Source organism: Protopterus annectens, chromosome 1.part1 (genome assembly GCF_019279795.1).
Source record: "Protopterus annectens isolate FY-2018-M chromosome 1.part1, PAN1.0, whole genome shotgun sequence".
NCBI classification, from domain to species: Eukaryota; Metazoa; Chordata; order Ceratodontiformes; family Protopteridae; genus Protopterus; species Protopterus annectens.
In genome coordinates this window covers 1,477,171,371-1,477,188,669 of record NC_056726.1, presented here as the reverse complement: position 1 = coordinate 1,477,188,669, position 17,299 = coordinate 1,477,171,371, and the positions used below count along the sequence as shown (strand labels likewise).

General features: G+C 39.2%; 1 protein-coding gene across 2 annotated transcripts in view; it reads left to right on the top strand.

The window, feature by feature from the left end:
- The first annotated feature begins 4,594 nt into the window (after nt 1-4,594).
- The window catches only part of CCDC28B (coiled-coil domain containing 28B), a 191,391-nt gene continuing 178,686 nt past the window's right edge, over nt 4,595-17,299 (top strand). For both annotated transcript variants that reach the window (XM_044082596.1, XM_044082588.1), the window contains exon 1: nt 4,595-4,734. The gene's annotated coding sequence lies outside the window, so the exon portion shown is untranslated. The remainder of the gene's footprint in view (nt 4,735-17,299) is intronic.

Genomic DNA, 17,299 nt, shown 5'->3' with positions numbered 1-17,299 from the left:
GATCCTGGGGGCAGGCTGGTGGTCAGTTGTAGAGAGGAGAAAATAGCAAAAAAAACTGTATACATATATCATCTTTTAGGTGAGGGTGAACGTGAACTCACATGGATACTACTTAAGATCCTGACCACTGAGGTCCAATCAAAGCAATCTCACATAATGCTGGGCCATGACCCAATGAGCACTGTCTTCTTTTTCATCCCATTTTATATTCAGTCTGTAAAATTAACCCAGTGGCTTCTCCTTCATGCACTCATTTGGCATGTTTGTCATCCACTGTGGTGAAAACTAAGCTAAACTGGTCAGGGAGAGAGCCCTCCTGCATATTTGTTCCCTGTATGGTGTGTCTTATTAATCTATTTGTTTCCTGACTGGATGTAAGCAAGGGGGAGGTAGAATGGGCTAGTCTGTCAATCTTGTGGATTGTCCAATCCTCTACCCTCCAGTGACTTGTGTAGTATGCTATCAGATGCCACCAGGAGGTGCATGCATGTTACCATGTCTAACTTTGATATGAGTAACACCACTTACAATGTGTGGATTCTAGGCTTCTTGCTGCAGGTGATATAACTGTGTTCCTGCAATGAGTCTACCTGCCATCCTTCCTCCAGGAAGGGCAAGGCAGTGTTGACAACTTGCTCCCATACTCCTTGGCTGCTTCCTCAAGCAACTATGTATTTATTCACGAGTCATCTGGGACATGGTCATGGCTTTATCTCTATACCATGGGACTGGGGACTTATTTCCTGTCCTTTGTGAAGGCTTGGCAGAATCCTAACATCATTCTGCACCGCTGCGCTTTCTGGCATCAGTAAGCCTCAAAATTGCTTTCCTGCAGGTTGTACCACCTGCTGTTATTGACCTGACTGAAAATCACTGTCCTACAAATTCCAGCATCTCTTATCAGCAAGCCTGAGAATCACTGATCTGCAGTTTCCAGCACCCCAGCAATCATTAAGCTCCCAAATCACTGTTCTGTAGCTTCCAGTATCCCTTTTATCAGTGTGCATGAAAATTAATACCCTGGAGTTTCCAGCCCCTCCTACTATCAGTTAGCATTAAACTCACTACCCTGGAGCTTCCAGTTGTCTGAGCATACAGTAATATAACAACATTCTTCTTTGCTTAAATTACTTTCGTTTGAACCTACAAACAGATATGAAGGTACTACTGTCTGGTAACTATCTGCAGTCTTATGGTATGACCACTAGTCTATTTTCAGACTTGTATTGATAGCCAACATCCTTAATATCCAGTAAGTCTTCTCGCATTTCCTGGTGTTGTTATTCTAGTTCTGTGACAGTTGATTTGAACTGTAAAACCTCTGATCCAGGAATTCCACTGCCCAGTTTGATTTCTTGCCCTGTGGTGACATGTTGTTCCATCCATCCTTCAAATGGCTTTTCTGCCCGACCACATTGTGCTTCATTGACTGTCAGTATAGTCCAGCAACATTTTTCTTATTTGCAAATTCCACAGTGCCTCAGGGAGACTGTGGTATAATGAAGTTGCATTCTTAGCACACACTCCTAGCTTTGGTGGGTACAAAAACAGAATTTTTTTTATCTGTCATTCTGTTTTGATACCCACTTTAATGCTCTGACTGACATACAGCTACATGTATGGGAAAGTCCTCATAGCTCAAGCCAAACTTTTCATCTCCCCCCTCCCTGGACTGGGGCCATCTCCATGGGGGGATCAGGATGGTGAACTCTCACTAAATTTGGTTAGTGGCAGAGGGTAAGTCCCCAGGTGTGACATCATCCTCTCTGCTTCATAAGAGGATTTTATGATACCTAACTCCTCCTCTCATCAGTTTGCTGCTTGTACTGCTATAGTAGGAACTGCACAACCCATCTTCTCAACAGTTTGTTTACACCACCATAGTGGGGACTGAAGTTCTCCTCACCTGCACTCACTAGTTTGCTTGTACATCCATAATGGGGTCTACAGTCTATTTTTACCACCATAATGGGGATTGCAGTGCCCCTTCCCTTGCCAGTTTGTACCACCATAGGGGGGGCCAGCAGTGCCCCTCTCCTACAGTCTATTTGTAACACCATAGTGGGGAGTGCAGTGCCACGCCCATGTGCTTTTGTGCTTCCATGCATGAACTTCCCTTGGCTGCAGCATGAGCTCAGCTTGGCAGTTCAAAGTGCAATGCCCAGCACTATGCATCCTGATGTAATCTTCCTGGTATGGATCAGGCAGCCTCTTTTCCTGGGATGAACAAGTCAATATCATTGCTCACTCCCACTTTTCCTGGCTGGCTTCTTCATTACCCAGGTCACTAGCTGATTCCAGGTCATTTAGATCACAGTCATGGCTTTATCCTTCTGCACCAAGCAGTCTGCTCAGCAAGAGGGAAAAGTTCACTTAACTGTCTGGCAACAATGTTTTTTGAGGATATGACCACTCTGTAGTTGCTCATCAGCTCCTCATTGTAGTTGTTATTTCACATAAATATACACTTTATTTTCCCAAAGCAACTATTACTTTCTGTGAAACAGATTTAAGAATTTTTTTATGCACATGAATGCTATGGTGGACCTAAGCCTTTGCTGTGTAAAAATGTTCTCTCGGTTCAGCTGATATGACAAGGGATAACAGTCAGTAATGTTTAAGGAATTTAGCGTTGTTACCTCACAGCAAGAGGTTCTCCCGTTCGATTCTCGGCTTGGGAGTGCCTTCTGTGTGGAGTCTGCATGTCCTCCCCATGGTTGGGTAGCGTTCGAAAGACATGCGTGTGTAAATGGGCGTGCCTTCATTGAAGGTTGGGCATTGAGCTGTCACCTCAGCGTTTCGTAAAAAAAAAAATCTACTGCCAATCATTAGTGGGCCGGAGTTCCGCTGTGGCGACCCCTTACCAGGAAAAAGCCGAAAGACAAACAACAACTTATGCTCATCTTGGTACCCAAAGGATCTCAGACTCCTTCCACAAGTTGGTGCTTTGCCAGACTTGGTATCTAGTCTTTGAACCTCCTTAGCTGCATGCTGTTGAAGCTGCACCTATCCATTCTGATTCTAAACTAGACAATTCAGGTTCTCAAGCTATCCTGCGTGCCAGCTGAAATGCTTTTACCCCCTCTAAGGTCATCTCGATAGCCACTGCTTTCCTAATTTCTAGCCTGGCCTACATCTCTCAATGACTCTGCCAGACTTTTTAATTAAGTGACCAGGAGTCCCAGTACACAATGCCTTTTGACTAATAGACATGTTTCTGACTCCATTATTGTTATTATAATTAACATCCAGAGATAACTACACTTTTTATGTTCTATCATGCCCCCTTACAATTTCTGAATTTTTGGAGCATTGAGAAAAGCGCTGTTTGCCAGGGTTAAAAAAAAAAAACTCTTAAAGATGTATTTCAAAAATGCAGCAGCATGAATGCCAGTATTTTATGTGTGCAGAAAGTGCCCCTGACCAGCAGTTCTGCCAGAGTTTAAGACCATGTAAATAGTCAATATAACCATAAACTGAAAAAGTATTAAAGTTAACAAAGTGGAATATGAAAGCTCACAATCAAAATGAATTAAAAATATCAGAGACCGTCTAGTAAATATTTGTAATATGTTTCCCTGTGGTGATGCATCAGTTATATGCTGAAAAAGGCAACATTTAAAGCTTTTTTTTTTTTACTTATTGTATGTTAATCATGTTTGATGTGAAATTCAAGATACTTCAAAGATTTTTTTACAGGTCACCCTCCATATTTATGTAGTTGGATGTCAGTTAAAGTAGTTTTGCAGGTCTGAAGTGCAGTACATTAGTTATCCCTAAACATCATCCACGTGGCATGTAAAAACATGCCTTCCAGCCTAATGTTTCTGATTACAAAGAATATACCTCAGGAATGCAGAGAGTTTGCGAGCAAATGCTATCCATATAAATGATGTGCTACAAATATATGTATGTATTTATTTACTTATTCATTCGTTCCATTTATTTGATTTACTCTGCTGACCTGGTGGGTTTTCTTAGGTTCCTTCAAACAGCTGCAAAGAAAATACTACCCAGATAAATGGTAAACAATAAATTAATTGATTTGATGTGGCCTGAGGACAGGGTAAGTGAGTTGGTCCTAGGATATTTTCCAACTATGACAAACCACACTTTTAAAATAAGTATTCACTTTTCAGGTCATTATTCCAAAGCAAAAAACAATTTGAGTATAAATATAAGCATTCCTGCGTGTATTTCAAGTGTTTTGTACATCAAAGCTGGATGACAAAAGTTGGCATACGTTTAAATTAAAGCTACTCTGGTGTGGCAGCTATATGGTTTTCTCTCCATTTCCAAGACTGCTATACAAGTAAACAGTGCTTTTTGATATGCTAGTAAAATCCAAGTTGCCTAAACCATTACCAGATGTGCACTCCGTAGCCTTTAGTGAAAGCCTTTCAGAGATGAAACTGAGCTCCCAGGAAATGCCTCATTGGCTGATAAATGCTGACATCACTGGTAACCTAGGCAATGTGTGGAGGGAACTAAGACATACTAGCTAACTGTGGTTGGCTGTTGAGAACTATATACAGATCTGCAGTCCAACGGGAATATTTCTTTTTGAGAGGCCTCCCAGTAGGCTGGGTGAAAATACATGGCAACCTTTGCACCCAGTACATCTGAAAGTAAGGGAAACCCTTTCCCGTAGTCAGTCCATAAAAGGCTTTACGTACTACAAAATGAGTCTGGAAAGCACTCTGGAAACACACTGCTGAATATATACAAGGGGTGGTGAGTAAACAGAAAGTTGTAATGTGGGCTGAATTAGGTCAGCTCCTGTTACTGTTGCATTTAAAACAAATGTTTAGCTTTGCATGAGCCTGCTTTCGCAATGCTTATTTGAATATTTGCTTTAGTGTGTTGTAATATCAGTATTAAGATAAAACATTGCAAGAATGTAGTTCTTAATGCCTGTAGCATGTTTCAGATGGGCCTGTTGTTGGGAAAATAAACAGCAAAGCTCAAGTAACGCTGATTTTACTATGTTTAAAAAAAATCTGAATAAGTACATGTCATTCCACTAACATAGTTTAACTAAGCAGGACTAGCTAATGTGCATTCTGTCTCTACAAAAGATTCACGGCTGTCTTCAGTTGCATTTTAAATAAAATTACTTGTTATGACAGTCTAAATTCAGGGCGAATGTACTAACTGAACAGTTATTTAGATGTTTTGATTTCTTTTGCTTTACACTGTATTTCACATTACCAGACGGCTGCTTATATGTATGATGCATTCTTTACTCTTGTGTACTGTCTGACAGTCTGTCTTGTGATCATGTCATGGCTGGAAAAAAAAAGTGTTTGGACTAGCCCACTCATTTAGTTATCAAAAAAGAAAAAAACAGAGGAGTAAAGAAGGCCTGACTTTAGTAAGATGAACTGGCAGCTGAATATGTTGAAAGAGATAATTATGTATAATCACTTCTGTTTCACATATTGTGATATTGTGCTCTGTATTTTTCATGCCTGTCTTCATAGTGCCCCACCAGCAGCATTTTGTCATGCTTGCATGAAGTTATAATTGCAACTAATCAGACTGTCATGAAAACAGAAGCATCAGCCAGTGATCTTTGATGTTAAAACTGGTTTGTCTTTAGATTATGCAGTAGGAATGCAAAGGAATGCATGCTCATCATAGGACAAGTGGAAGATCCAGGGCACTTGAAGGGCACACACAGGTTGCTTCTGGGCATTGCTCCAAAATAGGAAGAGGAAACTGATGATGACCCATGTCATCCCAACAGCAGTGTATTTACACATGTATACCTCAAAGGGCGCTGATAAATGAAATTCATTGCTGTAATTTACCAGGATTACCACTTCGTCACTTCCTACCCCCGTTTTAAGCGCCTAGCTCCAATATAAATCACTTTTATATGGTATAATAAAAAAAAAATAATAATATATAGTTGTTCATCATATTGACCAGTGTTACATTAACCTTGGCTAAATGGGTTATATTCTGCAAAGGCTATAACAATTGACGTTCTCCTAAAGCTTCAGGGTGCCTTCCACTCACACAAGCCTTCAGTCAGCTCAAGCTGAGCTGAGTAAAATAGGTTTGTGAGCTCTTTTTGCCATTGAAGAGATTAGTTCTGTGTGGACCTTGAAGGCCCAATGATTGGCTTGTGGTGTTCCTTTACCAGGCAGAATGGTTCTCTTTGGGGGAAGTACCTTCCACATTAAAAATGTCTTATTGTACTCTACTGTTTAGGAAAGTTATTTTTCAGTTAGGAGTTTGTGTTTTAACGGATTGTCACAAGACTTAACTGTACTTTTAAATGGGAGTGCACTTTTTTCTTCTAAGTTTAAAAGTTATTTCAAGTAACTGAAAACCATTTTTCTGTGGAGAATTTGCCAGCCCCAAAAAGTGAAATACACTCAAAAGTGTTTTAAAGTGCTTTTTGCTATATTTTTATGTGAAAAAGGTGACTTTTAAAGACTTTTAAGTTTCACCAGCTTTGCTGCTTGTTTTTACTGGGAAAGAGGCACCATTTTTGGTTGAACATGGAACATACCATTTGTTCCCACAGTCAGTCCTCCTTCCAGCCACAAAAAGAAAAAGTTAAGCAAACAGTGTGTCACCACAGCAGGCTACAATTTGACTCAGTCGCAGGTGGGTAACTCTGCTATGGCCATTAGTTGTACCTCAGACCACTTATCTTTTACCCCAGATCCCTCTGGTGTAGCACCTACAGCCACTGTGGCTGTTGGGATCCCCTCAGTGGGCAAGGTAGAGCCACAGCTGTTGGTCCTGGGACAGGGAACAGGAAAGTCTTCCCTGTTGTTTTTTTTTTAACTCCTTTATTAAATTATCATTTAAGACTTGGGGAAACATGCATTTATATAAAAGAAAACAAACAATATTAACTTATCCCTAATTAAAAACACTATACATCACATATACATTATATAAATTGCTCAATCCCTGCCTTCCCTTAAATCTCAGTCCTACAAAATGTTATTCTGCATGTATTGTTCCCACAATTTCCATTTTTTTTCTGTGTAATTTGCTCCAATTCTTTTCTAAAGATCCCTTTTCCGTTCTTTTATGTCTTTTACAATATTCAGTACTTTAAGTACAGTTGGTATAGTCTTTGATTTCCATTTTCTAGTAATTGCTTTTTTTGGTAGCCACCATAATTAAACGTATTATGGCCTTACTATGTCTAGGCAGTTCAGATCTTGTAGCCCGTCTAAAAAATACTAATTTCCTTAGTCACATCCATTTACTCACCCAATATTTCTGACAGAGTACACTGTAGGGAATTTTTTTGTCAAATCATTATTTATTTATTTACATTTGTTAACCGGGAGTGTCCGACTGGACGTAGGTCCATTTTCAGCAGAGGCCCGGGGAGAAAAGCTCCACAGTTAAAATAAACAGACAGTAGTTACATTGGATTACATAGCAATTAACAATTTAACATAGCAATTACTTACAATATATTTACAGATGAAGAACATAGTACATCAGTAGACAACTAGATTCTTTATCTGTGAAGTACATAACAGACATTAACAAATGTTACAATAAGAGGTTCCTGCTGTATAATAAGTACTAGGCTTATGAGCATCTGAGCTTGCTATAATCAAGGTAGTTAGTGGAGTGGAAAGAAAGGTAGTGGGTGGATGGGTGATATTAGAGTGGGAGTTGCAAGGGCATAGCCAGCATGTTTTTAGGTGCGCTTTTAGTAAAGTTTTGAAGTGGGTGCATGATGGTATGGAGGTAATTGTGGGTGGGAGGGAGTTCCATAATTTGGCTATGGTACAAGAGAATAGTGCTTCACCAGCAGAGTTATTGGTTTAGTGATCTGCAAGTGATTTTTGTTGCTGGATCTTAGTGTTCTGGTGGTGCGATAGGGTTGGAGTAGATTCTGGAGGGATGGGACATTTAGCGGATGGTTTACTAGTTTGTGGGCGAGTGAGAGTTGATACCATTGAAGGAGGGGAGGGAGTTCAAGCCAGCTCAGTTCAGCAAGTGAGAGACAGTGGTGACTACGGTAGGATGCCCCTGTGGCGAATTTGTTGATTTTGTTGTAGCAGGTCTCTAGCTTGTTTAGATCACATTGCCTTAGGTTGGTATATATTGGAGAGGCATAAAGTAGGGTGGAGATAAGGTGGGAACTTGCTATTGAAATCTTTGCTGCTTTGGTGAGAAGTTGCTTATTTCTGTATAACGCTCCTAGTTTTTTGTGGACTTTTTATGGTCATAGATATGTGAATGTCAAATTTTAGTTTGTCTATTGACACTCCTAGCAATTTGGTGTGTTCAGTTGGGTATATAGTGGTGTTGTCTTTTGCTGTGATGTTAAAGTGAGAGTTGTTTTGAGTATGTTTGGTGGGTTGGAAGATGAGTAGTTTAGTTTTGTTTGGGTTGAGTATTAATTGGGCATCAGATAACCAAGTTTCAACAGAGGAAAAGGCTTCCTGTGTGACTTTTTGCAGTTTGGGTAGGGACTGGGCTGAGCAGATGATGGTTGAGTCATCTGTATATTGTATGAGTGTGCCATGTTTGGTGGCAGAGGCTAGATTATTGGTGAAAACAGAGAAGAGTAGGGGTCCAAGGATGGATCCTTGGGGAACCCCTATGGAGACAGCTGGGGAGATATGTCATTCTGCCATACAACAGATTGTTTGCGGTCAGACAGGTAACTCTGAAACCAGTTGGTGACTGAGAGAAGGATAAGTTATTGAGGACAGAGATAGGTTGTTTGTGTGGGACCATGTCAAATGCTTTAGATAGGTCTAGGAAAGTAGCAGAGGAGAGATAGCCATTGTTTTTATGCTGAAGGATAGTGTTAGTAAAGGAAAGTAAGGCAGTGGTGGTGCTATGGTTTGGTCGGAAACCATGCTGAGTATTGGAAAGGAGGTTGTTAGTAAGGAGGTAATCTGAGACCTGAGAGTGTATGCATCTCTCTAGTATTTTGGAAAGTGGAAAGAGAATAGCTATGGAGCAGTAATTGGTTACACTTCCAAAACCCAGTTAACCCTTTCTTCTCCATTACAAGTCCAACATTTGCTTTCTACCGGTGGAAAAGATTCCTTTGGAGTCCGCTTGGCGTATAAAAATACCTATGCAAACACGTCTAAGCAAAAATCCTAAATTTTCTAGAGTTTGTCGCTAACTTGGGAGCCATACATACGTCCTGTCGTTGTTTTTGTAAATTGCTAATCCAGTCTCCTTTCCCAGTCTGTTCTAACCACCTCTGATTTATTTCTGTAGTTATCATGCAATACTTTATATACCCTTTGACTTGTCCTTTAACAGCAGCTTCTGTTCTAGTTTTAACTGAGCAGGTTTTTTGCTTTGGATTCTCCTGTCCCTTTCTTATTGGGTTTCTAATACCATGACAGGAATGGACCCCATTCGTAAGTCAAAGTACAATTAAAGTTCATGAAATTAGTATTGTTTCACTGTTTGAGGTCAGTCAAAAGTGCTCTTTGCAGCACCCACAGTGTGCCCAGTAATGACTCCTCCTGCAATTTGCATGGAGTTACATGTGTTGGTAACATATCTAAATATGATTGTAGATTCTTTTTCATAAAACCCTTTACTCCTACTACTATTGGGACTGTCTGGGTATCTTTCTTCCACATTGCTCTCGTTTCTGCCTGCAGATCCTAATATTTTATGACTTTGTGTCTCTCTGTACACAAGACATTGTAGTCACTGGTGTAGCGATTTCAGTGATCAATGCTACTTTTTTCTTCTTTTCATGGAGTTCTATATCTGGTTTTCTCGCATCTGTCTTTTGAATTGTTGGTAATGGGTGATCCCATGTCATGTAGACTTCATCATTTTCTATGATGCTTTGTGGCTCATGTTTCCAATGTTTTTCCGCTAGTTCAGTATTATAATGCTTGCACAATCCCCAGTGCAACAGTCTTGCCACATTATTATGCCTTTCAGTATACAGTCCTTCTGCCATTAGTATGTCACAACCAACAACAAGGTGTGCAACCGTTTCCAATTTCGTTTTACAAAACCTACATTTGTCTGTTTGTCCCACATGTTCAATGGACTTTGTAAATCAACGTGTACATAGTCCACTATCTTGGGCCACCAATATTAACCTTTCCTTTTTTTTCTGGTTTTATCAGGTGCAAAATAATATCATCTGCAGATTAAGCCGTTGTTTCTTGATTATCATACTAATTATATCCTTGAATTTCTGAGTCCCTCATTTTCTTCGCCAGTGGCTCTAAATATAAAGCAAATAACAAAGGGATAAGAGGGCACACCTTCCTGGTTTCTCTGTTCAGACACAACTTGTCAAAAAGGAATCCGCCCACTTTTGCCACTGATACCTCATATATCCTCCTAATTAAACTTGTTATTGTATTGGGGAATGCAAATGCTTCAGTTGCTGTACTCATGAAATCCTGGCTTACTCTGTCGAATGTTTTCTTTGCATCAAGACCCACCAACAACAGCAGTATTTTCTTACACTGTGCTTCTCTCTAGATCATCACCGTTTTATTAATGTTGTCAAATGTTTGCCTCCCCTCTCGAAATCATAGGTAAAGGTAATCATTCTCACCAAACATATTGTTTTCTAACACTCGTAATAACATGCATAACATCCATCTCAATCTTAATGTTAAGAAAGGCAGCATGGTCTTGTAGAAATAACCTCACACACTTGACCCCAGTGCTGTTAGGGATCACAGTAAAAAGGGAGGTAACATTAAATGTAGCAAATAGCACATATTGGTCAGCTGGTATGTGACGCACACACTGTGATATGTCAGTTAAAAAGTCTTTCAAGACAGATCCTACATTGTCTAACACTGGTCGGTGCATTTTCTCTATATAAATAGACAAAGGCTTGAAGTACGTTTTTTTTTTTTGCAAAGAGGTTGTTCTTCAGAAGAGATAGATTCAGAAAAGTGGAGTAGGACTAGTCCTTACTTTTTGGATACGATACGACCCTCCAATAGAAAGGGTCATGAATCCTTCAACAATAGGGAAGTAAGACTTTTATTTACATACTCAAATGACATTAATCTTTTTTGTGACATAGTGAGGAAGAATTGGGGGGATTCTATATTTGTTGCCCTGAACTTAAGGAACTTGTGGGGTAGACACCCAAATTCTGTTTCCATTCTAATTTATCCCTCAAGAGGAAGTTGTACTATAGGAACCATGGCAAGGCTATTGATTCCTTTGTTTCTCACTGTAAGGGTACCTTTCCATGTAGTAAGTGTAAAACTTGTCAATATATTTGTTCAGGACATCTTTTTGAGCATCCTGTATTACACCATACCATTGATTGTTTGTTCTATGCAGATTGCAGAATAATGAATCGCATTTATTATGCATTCTGTGAGCTGTGCCTTGCTGTTTATATTGGAAAAACTAATAGATGCTTTAAGGACAGGATACTGGAGCATCTGAATGACATTAAGCACGGCAAGAGGAGCAATGCTGTTGCTTCACGTGTTTGAATCTGATCAACAGCATAAGTTTACAGTTTTTGTTTAAGACATTATTCAGCAAGATCTAAGAGGAGGCAATATTAGAAATAAGACTGAACTGAAGGAACAGAACTGGATCCTTGACTTAGTCATATAAGGCACCAGGATTGAATTCTATGGTTTTGTTGAAACCAGCCTTAAAAGCACAATCACTGCCTCATTAGGTAGCACTCATTGCTATAAAGGTAAATGTTTTTATTTTATTTATTTGTTGACTGGGAAAGTCCAACTGGGACAAGAGCCCATTTTCAGCGGAGACCCATGGAGAAAAGCTCCACAAACACATTATGATTGCACAGTATTTTACAAGAATTTACAGAAATTACAGTACAATACAACAAAATGAGAAACAGACTAATAAATTGTAGGATGTTACAATATTAGAAAAAAAAAAGTAATTTACAAGATACACACACACACATACATACACACACACACACTTTTTTTTTGTAAATATTGAACTAGGTTGAAAGTTAAGAATGGAAAAGATCACTAGAGGGGTAGTGTCAGGTTGAAAGAATGAATAAAGAAAAAGAAAAATCACCAGTGGGGTAGTTTTAAAGGCGGTGAAGGGTTAGAATGATGGTTAAGGTTAGTGAGATTTATAGTAAGAACAGAGTTGTTTAAAGTAACTTACAGATCAAAAAGAGTTTCCTACTGGTGCTGATGGGTAAAGATTGGGGTAAGCCAGAGGAAGGTTCAAGGAGAGTAGGATATTTGTATAGATGCAGGGGCAGATTGTAGTATTTAGTAGGTAGTTCTTTGGGGTGTGTTTAATCGTGTTGAAGCAGCTGGTGGTGATTGTGCTGTTTGGAGTGAGTTCCATAGTTTAGTGACAGTGTATGAGTAAAGGCAGTGTCTGGTGTTTTTGTTTGGTACATGAACAGTTATGAGTTGTTTATTTTCAGAGTGAAGGGTTCTGGTGGCCCATAGCGTATTAAAATGCTCTTAAGGGCAGGGCAGTTTGGATTGTAGACAATTTTATGTGCTATGGGCAGTTGAATGAGGTTTAGGTGATGTGGAAATTCCACACAGTTTAATTCTTTTAAGGCTTGGCAGTGATTGAAAATGGGGACACTGTATAATAGGGAGGGGAGGAAGCAAGTGTTGGTGAGAGCTTTTTTTGGTGATGCTGTCCATGAAATGTTTGTCTGTCTAGGGCTCCTAATTTGCAGTGTTTTTTTTAATGGCATTACCAATATGGTGTTCAAATGTAAGTTTATTGGCAATGGTAATACCTACTAGTTTAGCATGAGATATGATTTCAAATTCTGTGTTGCTTGGGGAGAAAATATGAAAGAGAAAGTCGGGTGAGAGGGGTTTTGCTGCGAACAGTAAAAGCTTTTATTTATTTTTTGGCATTAAGGAGTAGTTGTGATTCGGTTAAGCAGGATTTGATGGTGGTGAAGGTATCTTAGGTTATTTGTTGGAGGTGCTGTAGGTTATTTATTGGATGGGAGATTGGCTTAATGGTTAAGGTGTTTGCCTTGTAAATGCAAAGTGCAGGGTTTGATCTCACATGGGATAATTGGTTAGGCTTAAAATGGCTCATAAAGAACAGTTAGCTTAGTACTAATCTGACTCTATGACTCTGTTTGAGGTGGAGATGATGGTGGCATCATCTGGATATTGGATAGTAGAGTTAATAGGATAAGCATTGTAAAGGTTGTTAGTAAATATGTTAGAGTAAAGGTCCAAGTATGTTTAATGGTTTGTCACTGCATCAGAGAGAAGTTGTAGAAGTACTAGCTGTGGGATGAAGTAATGAGAATTAGCAGGCTAAGGGCAAGAGTTAGAAACAGATTGGGAAGAGTGGAGTATGTGGTGTGTGCCATACTTGTAAAATGGATTAGAAAGGTTTTGGAGTGTGGAAGGTACTGTTATAGAGGGGAGGAGGCTATCAAGGAGGGGGAGGGTACAGTCAGAAGTAGATTGTGTGAGTGGGTGAAAGTTGATTGCAGGAGTGGAGTTACCACTAAGTATAAATCTGGGGGGGTACAGGGCTGGGTGGGAAAGGTGGTAGGGTAACATAGTGAGCCAAAGGATGAAAGGAGCGGGCAGAGCCAGCCCAACAGCTGATAAGAAAAAAAATATCTGTGAGACTTGGAACTGAAACTGTGGAACAGTAAGTGAGTGAGAGCTGTGATTGGTAGTTTTCGGGGGTGCTTTTGTTATTACAACAGCAGTATGCTATGCTTTGTAAGCAGCACTTTCAGCTGGGAGACACCAATTCATTTAGAGTTTCTGTGGGGAAAACTGCTTGACTGAGCCTTGTTAGTACATGGAATAGCCTCAAAGAGTGGTGTTTTACTGCCAACTTGTGGCAGAAATTGAGCAAGGCAAGGAGTGGAAAAAGAGGGTGGGCTCTATCAGCTGCTGTCCCAGCGAGTGTGCGTGCCATTTAATATAGGTAGTACTATGCCAATATATAGAAGTTGTTCACAGGTATTATCGCAGGAAAGCACCTTAAAAGTAGGTTTCAATTCTTATACTGTAAGCTCTGTATGCCCTTAGTTGAGGTGGAAATATAACAGGTAATGAGGTGAATGGGACCAGCTGGAGGGAGGGGGTGGACCTGCGGACAGCAAGCAGCACTTCAGACTGAAAAAAAGAGTTTAAAAGGTTGTGAGGGGTGTACAGAAAGTAGGTTTCTTGAAAAAGGTTGCTAGAGGTGAAAATCATAGACACAGTATAGGCAATCTGATCAAAGGAAATGGAGAAAATGTGATTTGAAATGTGGCAGAGAGCAGGAAAGCAAAACAAATACAGCCAGCAGGTATGGAATAAATGCAACAGTTAAGTAGGTAATTATAGCACAACAGGTAAATGCAGTAAAAATGAAACTATACTTGCAGGAAACCCGACTAACACAATATCTGAGAGTGAAATAGAAGACTACATTGTACGCTACAGAGTATAAATAAGCTAGAAAACAGCAAAACAAAGTATAAGTAGCAATGTAGCAGTTCACCTAATAATATAACTTTTGGCTTGCAGCGAGCTACATTGCCTGTTTAGGAACCACATGGTTGCATTCATGTTATCTATTAGGAAATAAACTGAGACTGGAAAACTGTGATTTACGATCACTAAAAGGAAAAGAACAACAATATAGATCTGAAAAGCAAGTTAGAACCTTTGGTGTAATTATTTCCGTATGGTGTCAGCTAGTACATTACAACAATAGAGATAAATACAACAAAGAATCAGTTATATGGCGAGCACACAGTGCTGTGGGACAGGGGAACATCTACAGTCTATGATGGTATTTTAAAAATGGGACCACGTTAAGCAGCTTCCCTATCTAGACTTCCTCAGGGGTAGGGGGAAAGGGGGAAGAGAGATAGCATAGGTAAAATCAGGTGGGTGGGATATGCAGCTAGGGGTAACAGGAAAAAAACAAGTCAGAGGCAGCCCAACAGCTGCTAAGAAAAAAAATTATTACTGAGACTTGGAACTGAAACCGTTGAATGGTAAGTAAGTGAGAGCTGTGACGGCTGGTTTTTGGGGGTGCTTTTGTTGTTACATCAACAGTATGCTATGCTTTGTAAGCAGCACTTTCAGCTGGTAGACACTGATTCAATTAGAGTCCCTGCGGGGAAAACGGTTTGACTGAGCCTTGTTAGTACATGGAATAGCCTCAAAGAGTGGTGTTTTGCTGCCACCCAGTGGCAGAAACTGAGCAAGACAAGGAGTGGAAATAAGGGGGGACGCTATCAGCTGTTGTTCCTGTGAGTGTGCACACCACTTAATACAGATAGTAATATGCCAATAAATTGAAGTTGTTCATGGGTATAATCGTAGGAAAGCACCTACATTAGCTTAGGTTTCAATTCTTCTACTGCAGGCTCTGTATGTTCTTAGTTGAGCAGGAAGTACAACAGGCAGCGAGGTGAATGGGACCAGCTGGAGGGAGGGGTGGCCCTACAGAGAGTGAGCAGCACTTCAGAATTAGCTCAACAGTAGGTTTCAATTCTTATACTGTAGGCTCTGTATGTCCTTAGTTGTGCGGGAAATACAACACACATCGAGGTCAATGGGACGAGCTGGAGTTTTGTTTTATGGAGGTTATGATTTATGTTTCTGCATTAGGGTATACCTGTCTTAAAGATGGTATTCTGTTGAATTTTCTATATTTTTATTGTTTTTATATATGCTACAATCATGATATGGAGCATGTACTTTGTATGTAGATTTTTATTTTAGGGGTGGATTTTTATGTGATAACCTTTTTGGTTATTCTGTATTGAAAGTTGTTATTGTATTGCATAATTAGGCTGCAATGATGACATTAGTGGGAGGTGGCGCCTCTTTACGGCTCTATGAGAATTGAATGTTTTTCTGTAATTATGTAGCAAAGAACTTCATGAAATTGTAAGAATACAGCTTTTGCAATGTAATTATGTGAGAAGTGGTGAAGTTTATGTACTGCTGCATTGTAAGTAGTCTGACTTCATTAATTCGTTAAAGACAAGCAATGACTGCTATGTTTATATTGTCAATTGATTTTATTATGACGCTAGGGAGGTGTTAATGATTCGTGGTTTAAATGTTCAGATGTGTATTTTGGTTGTTAGGTCTGATGAAGCAGTTTGTTACTGTGAAAGCTCTTACCTTTGTTCAACATTAAATATTGTGCACTTTTAATTTGGTGTTTTTTAATTATTTTTACTACCCTATTGACGCTGTGTTAGTTGCTGAATTTTTGTTTATTATTTGTTTTATTGCTGGCAACTTTTATTTTACAGCTTACGTTTTATTCTTGTGATCTATTGTACAGTTTATTGTCATCTCGATTTGAACCTATGTCACATTCTGCAAGTTGTTTTGTTTTAATGAAAACCCTGTAACAAAAAAATAAACACCCCCATAATACCCACATAGCCTGTTAACTTAAAACAAGCACACAAATCTTTGTAGATCTTGAAATAAGGAAGTTTAACCCTCCCAATAGGAACAATTGTCTGAAATCGTCAGCTGTATGCACAGGCATTACCTAACCTAAAATTAAGGCTATCCATGCTAAGATGCATGTTATAGCCTGTGCTCATGCTTACATTAATTGCTGTCTGTTCTTGTCTTATCTTTAGTCCCCTCCCAAATGTGAAAAATAGCTTTTATGCTTTAATAAAACATTTAAGTTTAACCTTAAAAAAGTGCTATGGCTTTTTATTGCCTATACCTGCAGTCAGCTTGTCTCCATGGAAACATAAGAACAACTTGTACATCTGCCATCAGCTGTAGGCTTCTCAACTCATACAGAGCATTTATTTGCTAAAGGAAAACTTTTTATTACCCTCTGTGAGCTCTTATTTACTTGCTTACATAAAACATGGTATTAGATTAAGCCAAGAGCATTAATCCAGACATTCACCCTTGCAGTTGTATGAGAAAACATATCAACTCTGCATATATATTAAAGGGCACTTTTACACCCCGTCCCACACCTCAACAACCCCAAATTACAGCATATTAACTTAAACATGCTTTTGTCCAGTCTTTCTTCTATTTTTATATTGTAAAGCATATGTTTCTCAAAATTAAAAAAGAAGTAAAAAGGCACTTATTTACTTTAGTATCTTTATCACATAGAGTAGTAACTGACAATGCTTTATTATGTACCATGCAGTTTATATCATGAAATGGTGTATAAAAATACTGTTAAGAACAAAAATAGTTTTACTTGATTACTTTTTAGTGTCCTTCCAAACATTAATGAGTTGAAGTGGTCTATAAGCTTTTCTGTCTCCCACAAGTTTAACAAAGTCAACAAAAATCCAATCGTTCCACTTTTTCTTGTAAAGACATATTTT